Source organism: Bison bison, unplaced genomic scaffold, assembly GCF_000754665.1.
Source record: "Bison bison bison isolate TAMUID 2011002044 unplaced genomic scaffold, Bison_UMD1.0 scf7180017864385, whole genome shotgun sequence".
Taxonomy (NCBI): domain Eukaryota; kingdom Metazoa; phylum Chordata; class Mammalia; order Artiodactyla; family Bovidae; genus Bison; species Bison bison.
In genome coordinates this window covers 3,911,160-3,925,547 of record NW_011494957.1, presented here as the reverse complement: position 1 = coordinate 3,925,547, position 14,388 = coordinate 3,911,160, and positions in this window count along the sequence as shown.

The window sequence follows — 14,388 nt, the reverse complement described above, 5'->3', positions numbered from 1 at the left end:
GGACTGGAATGGGTGAATTTAAATCAGATGACCATTATATCTACTACTGTGGGCAGGAATCCCTCAGAAGAAATGGAGTAGCCATCATGGTCAACAAAAGAGTCTGAAATGCAGTACTTGGATGCAATCTCAAAAACGACAGAATGGTCTCTGTTCGTTTCCAAGGCAAACCATTCAATATCACAGTAATTCAAGTCTATGCCCCAACCAGTAAAGCTGAAGAAGCTGAAGTTGAACGGTTCTATGAAAACCTACAAGACCTTTTAGAACTAACACCCAAAAAAGATGTCCTTTTCATTATAGGGGACTGGAATGCAAAAGTAGGAAGTCAAGAAATACCTGGAGTAACAGGCAAATTTGGCCTTGGACAAATTTGCCCTTGGCAGGGCAAAGACTAATAGAATTTTGCCAAGAAAATACACTGGTCATAGCAAACACCTTGTTCCAACAACACAAGAGAAGACTCTATACATGAACATCACCAGATGGTCAACACCGAAATCAGATTGATTATATTCTTTGCAGCCAAAGCTGAAGAAGCTCTATACAGTCAGCAAAAATGAGACCAAGAGCTGACTGTGGCTCAGACCATGAACTCCTTATTGCCAAATTCAGACTTAAATTGAAGAAAGTAGGGAAAACCACTAGACCATTCAGGTATGACCTAAATCAAATCCCTTATGATTATACAGGGGAAGTGAGAAATAGATTTAAGGCCGTAGATCTGATAGATAGAGTGCCTGATGTGCTATGGAATCTGTTACTGAAAGACTTAAAATGTCAGAAATGTGTACAAGTTTAGTATTGCGAGAACTAGCAACCACCTGTACAAAAGAGTAACACATACAGGAGGCTAGAGTTACTAGAATCTAAAATGTTGACTGAGACCTCTCAGAACTATACCCAACTTCAAGAAGATGTCCAGTTCTTAACTTCTCAACTGGTGTAGGAAACTTGGAGCTCAGAGGAAGGACCCTGAGGATTTAGGACCAATATTCCTGAAAGGAATGTAATCCTTATATATTCAAGTGGGAAAAAGGAGTTGGTGCAGTAAAACTAATTCAGGGAGTGTGAAAAAAAAAAAAACAAGACAAAAGAAAAAAACCTAGAGACTGGACCCACCTTCCACTGCTGACTCAAAGAAGCCTTGCTGGAATATGCTACAGAAAAAGAGTCTTCTCTCTCCTCCTGTCTTTTGATTTCTGTTATTTATTATTTTTTAAATTACATATTAGTTTTACTATTAATAGAGAAACACCATATGGTTCTATTACAGTTTCAGAAAAATTACTAAACCTATATCTACATTGATTTTTAACTTAAACAATTATAAATGAAAAACAGAAACAGCATTCTTTAATTTGATAAAATACATTTATTAAAACTTTAAAAATAGCTTATATAACTGTAGAGCTTTAGAAATATTTATATAAAATTAAAGACAAGTCAATTGTGTTAGTTTTCTATAGCTGCATAACATTGTCATAAACTAATGGCTTAAACCAATAATATTGTATTAGCTCATAGTTCTATAACTCACCATATTTATTGACCTGAAGATCTTTTAGTACTAGTATTGGCAGGACCTGACCAAGAAGTAAATGTCAAAGGAGATATCTGGTTTAAAAGCTCCCAACTTCAGCATCTTGGAACAGAATATAGAAGAATGCATTTAAAGCTGGGTGGTATTAACTTAGTAATCAGTAGAGAAAATTAAGAATACAAGCTTCAACAAACTCAGAAATTTCAAAAGCTTTCACTCATTACTCAGTCTGATACAGAACATTTGATCCTCCAACAATGAATGCAGAGATCTATGCTCCTCCCCTCTCATGTCTTAAACATGTCTGGTGGTGGTTGGTTGGTGATTTAGTTGCCAAGTTGTGTCTGACTCTTGCAGCCCCATGGACTGTAGCCCGCCAGGCTTTTCTGTCCATGGGATTCTCTAGGCAAGAATACTGGAGTGGATTGCCATTTCTTTCTCCAGGGATCTTCCTGACATGTCTTAAACATGTCTCCCATCTCTTCGTCTTAAACATAGGCCTTGGAGTGAGTTTATTAGATAAGGAACAGAGCATAAATAGATAATCATAGAGATACATGGTAACGTTTAGATACATCATTGTATCTTGGCAACATGGACTGGAACCAATGACATACCCAGTGTACCTGTCAGAATGATGGGAAAGAAAGCTTTCCTATATGACTCAAACAGGGAAACTGAGAGCACTGTCAGCCTCTACCATGGTTGGATTCTGCTCTGAATGGTAGCACTTTTGTCCTGCATTTCAATTCGTAAAACCAGGCTTTTATTGTTATTATATAATAATACTAGTACCCTCTGTTGTCATCAGAGCATTTGAAGTTTTTCTGCACAAATCATACTCCATCTAAACATGATGAGGAGGAAGAGGAAGGGAGGAGACAGGGAAGGACGAAAAGGAGGATGAAGAGGATATAACTGATTATTATTTGCTGGGAACTTTTCTAAGCATTTCACACATCATCTCATTTGTAACATTACAAGGACTGATGAGGTAGGCATGATCATTATGCCTGTTTTGTGGACAAAAAAATTGAGTTATAGACAAATTTAAAGCTTGCCCAAAGTGACAGAGCTGAAGCTAGGTTTCCATCAGTCCAAGGAGTCTAAATCCAGATGGCTGCTCTCCTGTCCCTCGGTTGGGGGAGAAAGGACATTATTTGAATTGTATACATTTGGCTAAATACAAAAATTGTAAATGAGATAATAATACATTATAATGTGGCATAAAGACAAATATGGCCATTTCATTATAATGTCATAAGTATTTGTGTCTGATATATTATTTTCTTCCCTGCATTGGCTGATATAACTATGGTCAGTTTCACCATTGTATCCTCAATAACTAACTAATTGAAAAAAATAGCTTTTTAATTTTTTTTATCCATAAGGCAGTTCAGATCCTCTGCTTTCTAAATTCAGAAAATGCTTACTTAGCCTAAAATTTCTTAAGTTTAAAGATTATTGAAGGGTTTGAGAGATGCTTATTAAGCAACCATCTTTGTAATTGTAACCAATGGGATGAGGAAACCTCTTGTATGACAGGCAGGGAAGAAATACTTCAAATTTATTATAATACAAATTTCCATGCTAAAAACAAAACAAAAAATACCTTATATTGACTACCTTGTTACTGTTCAGTCACAAAGTCGTGTCTGACTTTTTGCAAACCCATGCCAGGCTTCCCTGTTCTTCACTATCTCTGAGAGTTTGTTCAAATTCACATCCATTGAGTTGGTGATGCTGTCTAACCATCTCATCCTCTGCCTCTCTCTTCTGCTTTTGCCTTCAATGTTTCCCAGCATCAGGGTCTTACCCTTAAGCAATTCCTGAATCAAAAAGCGTTCAACATTAGATTCAAAATGAGAGAAAAGGAAACTGAAGCAATAAGAAACTAAAATAAGAAGGTGAGATACTTTATGGTAATAAAGTTTAAGAATCTATGGAATTCAAAATAGGGAGATCAAAAAATGTCATTTTGGGAAGTCATCAACGACTCCATGGAAAGTTACTTTTCTATAATTAGTGATGGCTCTTTAAAACCTAAAGAGCCTCTTGATAAAAGTGAAAGAGGAGAGTGAAAAAGTTGGCTTAAAACTTAACATTCAGAAAACTAAGCTCACGACACCCTGTCCAATCACTTCATGGCAAATAGATGGGGAAACAATGGAAACAGTGAGAAAGTTTAATTTGGGGGGACTCCAAAATCACTGCAAATGGTGACTGCAGCCATGAAATTAAAAGATGCTTGCTCCTTGGAAGGAAATCTGTGACCAACCTAGACAGCGTATTAAAAAGCAGAGATATTACTTTGCCAACAAAGGTCCATCTAGTCAAAGGTATGGTTTTTCCAGTAGTCATGTATGGATGTGAGAGTTGGACTATAAAGAAAGTTGACAGCCAAAGAATTGATGCTTTTGAACTGTGTTGGAGAAGTTGGAGAAGTGGAGAAGTCCATTGTGGTGTGGACTTGGGAGTCCCTTGGATTGCAAAGAGATCAAATCTGTCAATCCTAAAGGAAATCAGTCCTGAATATGCATTGGAAGGACTGATGCTGAAGCTGAAGCTCCAATACTTTGGCTACCTGATGCGAAGAGTGGACTCGCTGAAAAAGACCCTGATGCTGGGAAAGATTGAGGTCAGGAGGAGAAGGGGACAACAGAGGATGAGATGGTTGGATGGCATCACTGACTCGATGGACATGAGTTTGAGTAAGTTCCAGGAGTTGGTAATGGACAGGCAAGCCTGGCGTGCTGCAATCCATGGGGTTGGTTGCAAAGATTTGGACACGACTGAACGACTGAACTGAACTGAACTTTAAGGCTATAAATAGTCTACAGTTAGGTAGAAAAGGGCAAAGTAACAATCTATGTGTTAGATGAAGTGATTTGCCACTTTAAAACACGTATTCATCTGCTCAGGGCACATTTTCTATCCTGTGTACGTGATTTGCAATGAGGTACTTGCTTCTAGAAAAAAAATATATATATACATATAATTATATATATATAATTTTAATAAGGTACATATTTGTAATATAATTTTCAAACAATATTTATGTCCATTGTGTCATTATAATTTGCAATCATACTGAATTATACATAGTATAATTACTCAAATACATAATGAAATGGAGATGTTATTAAGAGGTTAACAAATTACTCCAAATCATAGCGACCAAGGACTTCTAGTGTCTAGGTTATTTATATACCAAACCCATTTTAAGAAGTTGATAGTGTTGGCACATTGCAAGGGAAGATAGTGTATTATTTTTTAAAAAGTGAAATAATTCACCTTGGTGGCAAGTAAGAAAGAATTGGTGACTCAGATTTCTGTCTGATTTTAAATCCCAAGATTTTTCCAATTAGCTATAAATTCAGACACTTTCATGCCAAAACTTCTAATAATGAGGTGCAGTAAATAATGAATAATAACTTGTAATAATGAGGTGGAGTGAAGATCATGTGCTATTGAAAATAATCTCACCCAAGTCTAGTAGGATTTTGTATTCAAAATTAACATGTTTTAAATTACTTGCCTTTTATTAGTAACTTTAGCAATGATGTTGTTTGAATTGATTAGAATATATTGAATGTTTGTGCTAAGTCACTTCAGTCACGTCTGACTCTTTGTGACTGTAGCCCGCCAGGCTCCCACTCCATGGGATTCTTCAGGCAAGAATACTGGAGAGGATTGCCATTCCCCTCTCCAGAGGATCTTTCTGACTCATGGATCAAACCTGGGTCTCTTGCATTGCAGGCAGATTCTTTACCATTTGAGCTACAGGGAAGTCCAATATATACACTACTATGAGCATTGAGTAGAATTCCCTGGCTATACAGTAGGTAAGGAATTCTACCCAGTACTCTGTGGTGATAAACATAGCATTGTGTATACATATGGCTAATTCACTTTGGTGTACAGCAGAAACTAACACAACATTTGTGAAGTGACTAAACCTCAATTTAAAAAAAAAGAAAGAATTTAAAATATTGCATATAGCTTCCCCAATGCATGAGACAATGAAATGCAAATGTACCCATATTAAGAATTAATATGTCTGTATTAACAATTAAATGATAAATTAACCATTTTTCAATTACTATTTACCAGTCATCTTCCTCAACTTCTTTCTTTCCAAGTATCCCCTTAGTCTATTTTTACTTACCAGGCTGAAGAAAATCATATATCTGCCTATAGCAAATGAACTGATATTGCCCCACAAACATAACCTCTCTTAGAAACCAAAGAAAAGGTAAATAAAAAGAGAAGTTTGAGTATGTTAAATTTCTCATTGAAACTATTGACTTATTTTCCATAGGAATCACCCTTATTTATTTCCATACCTGCTTATTGTGCGATGGCCTTTACACATTTGGAAAATAAAAGTCAGGGCAGATCGAGTTTTCAGGAGTGCCTTTTTTAACTTCATTTTCTTCCTCTTTTTGATTCTTTCACATTTGATCATTTATCAGTTATTGCTTTTATTCACTATTAAATGATTTCTTAGAATAATTATAAAAAAGGGAAATGGAATAAAAGACACCATGCCTTTCAAAAGCTTTGATTTTTGTAAGTAAGTAAATCATTAAAAATATATCCCAATGGTTGTTATGGAAACAGACTGAATTGAAAAATGCAAAGGGGAAGACTGGTACTTTAAATGTCACATCATGAAGAAAGGTTACATTCACCATGCAGTTTAAAGTCATACATTAACTTTAATTGTATAGTTACTGAACAATGTCAAAACATCATTATTCACAATAGTAATGATTGATCTTAAAATGCTCCTTAGAGGAAGAAATCTTTTCCTCTACAGAATTAGTCACGAGATCATGTTCAGAGCTGTTCTTTATCAAAATATGTCATGTCTATCCATTTCGTTTAGAAATAAATTAAATTGTGAGCACCTCAAAAAGACATTTAATTCTCAATAGTTGTTTAATTCTACAATTAGTACTATTTGGAACACCCTGATTTCCTAATATCCCAATTTAATTATCTGACACCCAATAATCATTATTATGTGCACCCAAATGGGCATGTGCGGAATTGGGGTGCCTTCTTTCTCTCCACACACGAGTGACCCAATGTGTTCTTTGTGTTGGTTTTTGTGGAGTGTTGTCATGTTTTATAGAAAGGGGACAGGCAGGACAAATCAGTGTCCTATTTGTCAAATCAGCTTGTTTCTGCCTCAGAACAAAAATTGTACCTGGAAATAAATGGAACATGTCAGAGTGGTCCTGAAGAATTTGAGCAATAATCTCCCTAATCAAGAGACAAATAGGATAGAGCTCACAGAAACATTTATATCTCAAAACACAATTACCAATAATATGATTAGAACATTTTTAATTCCTGTTCTGTGCTGATAAATTTAGATGTCCTGGTAACCCTGAAAGCAGGTCTGCTGTTCTCAAGACACAGACAGAGAAACTAGGTCCAGAAAGATTAGAAAAGTGCTAGAACAGGAATCCTGAGTTCTATGCTACTTCACAGAGCACATTTTCTTCATATAAACACTTGACAGTTACATCATATGATATATGATACTAACCTAGAGCAACTGCTTTACTAATTCATCACTGTGTTATTTGCACTGCCTGATGAATGAATTGTTTGGCCTCCAGGGCTGTATATTGTTGAGTTACAGTTTGGGACTCCAGAACTTTCTGCTATCATGGAATGAAGTAAGGATAAATAAATCACTAGGGAATGAGTGATTCAGAACTATGTGAATTACAGTTATCAAGCAGTTTACAATGTATCCTTATTTATTCATTTAACCACTCTATTGAAAGTCAGCTGTGTGTGAAGCACTGTTCTATGCAATAAATATATAGTATTGGAAAAAAGATAGTCCTCATCTTCAGGAAATTAGTGAGCAAAACAAATAAATGAATAGGTTAAAAGTTTGATAGGATAGGGAGTCAACATAGGGTGTTAGGAGAGCCCTTAGGTGTCATTGGCCCAGCTGTAGGAGTTCAAGTTCCCCAAAGACCACAGAGAGTTGGAAATATGAAGAAGACGGTTGCAGGGAGGAGAGAGCACCCATGATAAGCCATTTATCATGTGAAAATTACACTCCTGTATTTTGTTTACTTTTAAAAATACATTTTATACAAATAGTGAACAGAACCATCTTCAGGAATTGAGTTAGAGAAATACACTTGACCTAAAACAAGACAGTATTTTTGTTCCTGGTGAATGTTAGGCTCCTGTCAGAGAAATAAGTCAGAAATGAGAGAGATGTCAAGAAAGTAAAGTGAGGATTCATTAATATTTTTATTTTAATTTAATTGGGGTATAGTTAATTTTTAATATTGTGTTAGTTTCTGGTGTACAGCAATGTGAATCAGTTTTACATACACATATATCCACTCTCTTTTAGAGTCTTTTACCATATAGGGGATTACAGAGTACTCAGTAAATTTCCCTGTGCTACCTTATATATAATAGTGTGTGTATGTTGATCCCGATCTCCAAATTTCTCTCTCCTTCCTTTTATCCCCTGGTAACCATAATTTTTGTCTGTTTGTTTGTTTTGTTTTTTTATGTCCATCCCTCAACTTCTTCTGTTTTGTAAATAAGTTCATTTGTACCCTCTTTTTTTTTTTTATTGATTCCAAGTATAAGTGATATCATATTTCTCTTTCTGCATCTGACTTTCTTCATTCTGTATAAAAATCTCTAGGTCTATCTATACTTTTGCAGATGGCATTATTTATTCTTTTTCATGGCGGAATACTATTCCATTGTATATATGTAGAGTATGCTCTTACAGGGAGTGTGGGGAAATGGGTAAGCAGCTGCCCTGGGTTTCTTTGGCAGGCTGGTTAGGAGGGGCATACAAATGAAGGTGCAGAATATTCACTGGGAAAAGAGTGCTTACATGTCATATTCTCTGACTTTCATCCCAGCTCCATCTTCCCAAGAGGAGAAGGGATTTTTGTCCTTTTTTAGCTTAGATCAGAAGTGACATGGCTTCGGTGCCTGAGGGGAACTTACCTGCAAGGTTAATTTTATTGTAATGAGAGCATAATGAGCAGCAGGTTACATCCAGATGTGGAGATTCCAGACTTTCTCCTCCTTTATTCGTCTGCTCCAAGACCATATCACCCCAAAATGTGTGGTTTCCTATCAGTCTGAAGGTTCCTGCTTTTCTTTGTCTGCCCATGGACCCCTCCTGTTTACAAGATGTGTGGTTTCTGGCTTCCTGGCCCATATTCCCCTTTCTTTGCTCACATCTAGTTACCTGCCTGCTGGAAAACTTTCTATAGGTAGCAAAATTAACTGAATATTTTGTGTACTTTGTTCAACTCTAATATCCAACATGTAGTCTTATGTATGAAGGCTGTAATAATTCAGGGGCCCCATGAAGGTGGCTTCCTTTGAGAGGACAGTGAAACTTCCTAGTGAAGAGGGGCTGTGTGTCAAAAAACATTCTTTGAGAAGGAAACAAGATGTAAGTGTACTTTCTCCCTTGGCAACGCAGAGGTGGGAAATCAATACAATAAAAGCTAGTGTTTGTTGAATACATACTGTGTACCGGGAATGGATCTGAGCACCCGACATTTTAACAATTCATTTAAACCTTCCTGCAGCAGAGGAAAGAGGTAACTTGTCCAAGTTTATTATTCTAGTAAATTTTACTCTTGAATCCATGCCTATTACACTTTCCCATGCTACAAAGAGGGCTTCTTTAGTAGCTCACCTGGTAAAGTATCTGCTGGCAATGCAGGAGACTCTGGTTCAATTCCTAGATGAGGAAGATTCCTTGTCGAAGGGATAGAGTACACACTCCAGAACTCTTGGACTTCCCTGGTGGCTCAGACCATAAAGAATCTGCCTGCAATGACCTGGGTTCCATCTCTGGGTTGGGACAAACCCCTGGAAGAGGGCATGGCAACCCACTCCAGTATCCTTGCCTGGAGAATCCCCATGAACAGAGGAGCCTGGAAGGCTACAGTGCATGGGGTCTCAAAGAGTAGGACACGAATGAGCCATTAAGCACCACACAGCTTGCGGCAAAGAATATGCTCAGGAAAAGATAAAAACATTGACTTTATTAGAAGTAAGTTTAATTCAGATTCACATTCAACTCTGAAATTTTTGCATACTTTATACACATATATAATATGTATATACTGTGAAAGTGAAAGTTGCTCAGTCATGTCCAACTCTTTGAGACCCCATGGACTATAATGTCCATGGAATTCTCCAGTCAAGAATAGTGGAGTGGCCAGCTGTTCTCTTCTCCAGGGATGTATATAATAGTATTCTCTAAGTTTACACATATTTTATATTGTATATATGTATTTTTAATTAACAGAACAGCCTTCATTTCTGTTCAGTCACTCAGTTGTGTCTGATTCTTTGCGACCACATGAACTGCAGCAAGCCAGGCTTCCACATCCATCACCAACTACTGGAGCTTACTCAAACTCATGTCCATCAAGTCAGTGATGCCATCCAACCATCTCATCCTGTCATCCCCTTCTCCTCCTGCCCTTAGTCTTTCCCAGCATCAGGGTCTTTTCAAATGAGTCAGCTCTTCGCATCAGGTGGCCAAAGTATTGGAGCTTCAGCTTCAGCATCAGTCCTTCCAATGAATATCCAGGACTGATTTCCTTTAGGATGGACTGGTTTGATCTCCTTGAAGTCCAAGGGACTCTCAAGAGTCTTCTCCAATACCACAGTTCAAAAGCATCAATTCCTTGGCACTTAGCTTTCTTTATACTCCAACTCTCACATCCATACATGACTACTAGAAAAACCATAGCTTTGACCAGATGAAACTTTGTCAGCAAAGTAATGTCTCTGCTTTTTGCTATCTAGGTTGGTCATAGCTTTTCTTTCAAGGAGCAAGAGTCTTTTAATTTCAAGGCTTCAGTCACCATCTGCAGTAATTTTGGAGCCCAAGAAAATAAAGTCTGTCACTGTTTCCTTTTTTTCTTCATCATTTGCCATGGAATGATGGGACTGGATGCCATGATACTGGTTTTTTTAATGTTGAGTCTTAAACCAGATTTTTCACTATTCTTTATTTTTCCCATTGCACAGCCTTTGTATTTCCTATTACATAGATAGAAAAACTTAGGTTTTTGACTAGATATCTTGCCCAAGGGGATTCATCAGCATCTAAAATAGCTCAATTCATTGCATTTATATAGGAATGGTAATCTCTTCTAAGATTTTTATTTGTACCTTCTAAATGTTAAAGTGCAAATACCATGCAGTTTTAAATAGCATTTCAAATGAATTTGGAGATGAGAAATATACTTATTGGATCTGTATTTGAATTAACTGACAGTGACGATACTCATGTTCTAATTATCAATTATCTAATTATCTATCTAGATATTATAATTATCTAATTATGAATCACATTTCTGGAGAAAGGGATGAGGTTATTTAATAGATTCTCTTAAATTAAGCAAGGACTTAATTTGTTTTAACTATTTAGCATAAATGTCTATTCACCATATGGAACTAGTCCCTCAAGTTAAATGCCAAAATGACCTTTTGGTTGATGGTCTGTTAAATTATTTTTATATTACCATAATAATTGTCAACTGTAATTATTAGGTGGAATAATCTATGAGTACAACTTTGTGATCGCATATTAGGAAACCAGCATCTCAAATGAAGATATGGGAACTTACACTACTGGTTTCTATGTGAGGGATGCAGCCTACAGGAATAAAATTTAATTTAAAGACCCCGTAATTCTTTAAAGGTAAAAAATGAAATAGCTTTTGCATTGCAGTACCAATCGTCAACTTTCACGGACACATTGTCACACCAACCAAATGTTATTACACATATTGCAATGAGACTACAAACAAAAATGGATTGTCTTTTCACGGGTTGAATAATTTCTCCTATGGAAATTAGACAAAGCAGCACTATTCATTGAGTGAATCATTGCTGTTGTTGTTACTGCCTCTCACTGTGCCAGAATAAACTCAAAATGTAGTGCAGTCATATGTTTAGTGTTTCATCAAAGCCCAGAACCACATTATTCACTTATTTTCTGAAATGTTTTAGGATTTAGCTCCACTGCCACTGGCTTTTATTAATTCTTTTACAGGGACATATTTACACTCAGTGAAAGGTATTTAAGAAAACAAATTCTTAAAAATAAAAGAAAACAAATTCTTTTACCAAATCCTTGTGCAGTGTATGTGTTACTATAATGCATTTATTTGGGACACACAAGCAAATGCAGAACAGAGATTAAAAATAAGTTTGCTTCTTATAAAAATATTTAAAACTTTATTAAAAATTGATCTACCTTCCTTTTTAAAAGGAACCAACTTATGTTTTATTAGAATAAAAACATCTCTCTCAAACCACCTACTTTTCTTTAAAAACAAAAATACTTGCCTTTCTACTCAAATGTCTATTTCCCTTTCAGGGTAATGATTCATTCCCTTTCCCTCCTGATATCCTGAAGAAGGAATATATATAAAAAAAAACATAAAGGAATAAATCCAAAATAACAAAAAGGAATTTCAACAAATTTAAGAAAAGTGAAAAGCAGAATTGATCTAATTTCTGTTTCAGTTCTGGAGAAGGCATTGCACCCCACTCCAGTACTCTTGCCTGGAAAATCCCATGGGCAGAAGAGCCTCGTGGGCTGTAGTCCATGGGGTTCCAAAGAATCGGACAGACAGAGTGACTTCACTTTCACTTTTCACTTTCATGCATTGGAGACGGAAATGGCAACCCACTCCAGTGTTCTTGCCTGGAGAATCCCAGAGACAGAGGAGCCGGGTGGGCTGCCGTCTATGGGGTTGCCCAGAGTTGGACATGACTGAAGTAACTTAGCAGCAGCAGCAGCAGCAGCTGTTTCAGTTCTGAAAAGTCATATTTTTTCTTGAAATATGGTCATTTCTAAGTTTGTTAGTGTAAAATTGGTCATATTACATCTGTAGGTTCTATGATGTCATCTTTTCCTTTCTGATATTGGTCTTTGGGGCTAGTGTCTTTCTATTATGATATTTCTTGCAAGATTTGAACAATATTTTCAAATAAGGACAATATTTTCAAATAAATATTTTCAAAAAAGGACAAATTTTATACTTCATCAATTTTCTTTTTGTTTTTTACTTAATAACTCTATTGAGATATATTTCAAATACTCTCGAGTCTACCCAGTTAAGTGTAATTCAATGGTTTTTACAGAGCTATGACACCATCATTACAATATAATTTTAGAGGATATTTAGCACACCCAAAGAAACTTGTACCCATCAGCAGTCACTTAACAGCCTTCCCTCCAATCTCCAAGCTTAGATAACTACTCATCTAATTTGACTCTATAAATTTTTCTATTTCAGATGTCTCATATGAATGGAATTGTACACTTTGTGATCTTCTGTGAGTGATTTCTTTTACTTAGTGTAATGTTTTAGGGGATCATCCTTTTTGTAGTGTGTATAATGCTTCATTCCTTTTTATTGCAAAATATGTAATACTATTTCACTGTATGCATACACCATATTTTGTCTTCCATTCATTAGTTGATTCAGGTTGTTTAATACCTCTTAGCTATTGTGAATGCTGTTGTTATGAACATTCATATACTAGTATATTTATGAACATGTATTTTCATTTTCTTGGTTAGGTACAGGTAGAATCAATTGGTCATATGGTAATTCTATATTTAACAATTTGAGGAATTGCCAACATGATTTTTTTTAATTTAAATTTATTTATTTATCCCTCCATCTACTGTCTAATTCTGCTGTCTGCTCTTCTATGATGCCGCGTCTCTAATTGTACACAGTTAGTGATAGCTAGGAGTATACAGTTGTCGCCCATCAATAAAATCACAAAGTTGGTTTAAAAAAATTTATTTATTTTAATTGGAGGATAATTACTTTACAATATTGTACTGGTTTTGCCATACATCAACGTGAATCCACCACGGGTGTACACGTGTTCCCCATCCTGAACCCTCCTCCCACCTCCTTCCCCGTACCATCTCTCTGGGTCATCCCAGTGCACCAACCCCAAGCTTCCTGTATCCTGCATTGAACCTAGACTGGCAATTCATTTCTTATATGATATTAAACATATTTCAACGTCATTCTCCCAAATCATCCCACCGTCTCCCCCTCCCACAGAGTCCAAAAGACTGTTCTATACATTTGTGTCTCTTTTGCTCTCTCGCATACAGGGTTATCATTACCATCTTTCTAAATTCCATATATATGCGTTAGTATACTGTATTGGTGTTTTTCTTTCTGGCTGACTTCACTCTGTATAATAGGCTCCAGTTTCATCCACCTCATTAGAACTGATTCAAATGTATTATTTTTAATGGCTGAATAATACTCCATTGTGTATATGTACCACTGCTTTCTTATCCATTCATCTGCTGATGGACATCTAGGTTGCTTCCATGTCCTGGCTATTATAAACAGTGCTGCGATGAACATTGGGGTACATGTGTCTCTTTCCCTTCTGGTTTCCTCAGTGTGTATGCCCAGCAGTGGGATTGCTGGATCATAAGGCAGTTCTATTTCCAGTTTTTAAGGAATCTCCACACTGTTCTCCATAGTGGTTGTACTAGTTTGCATTCCCACGAACAGTGTAAGAGGGTTCCCTTTTCTCCACACCCTCTCCAGCATTTATTGCTTGTAGACTTTTGGATCGCAGCAATTCTGTCTGGCATGAAATGGTACCTCATTGTGGTTTTGATTTGCATTTCTGATAATGAGTGATGTTGAGCATCTTTTCATGTGTTTATTAGCCATCTGTATCTCTTCTTTGGAGAAATGTCTATTTAGTTCTTTAGCCCATTTTTTGATTGGGTCGTTTTTTTTTTTTTT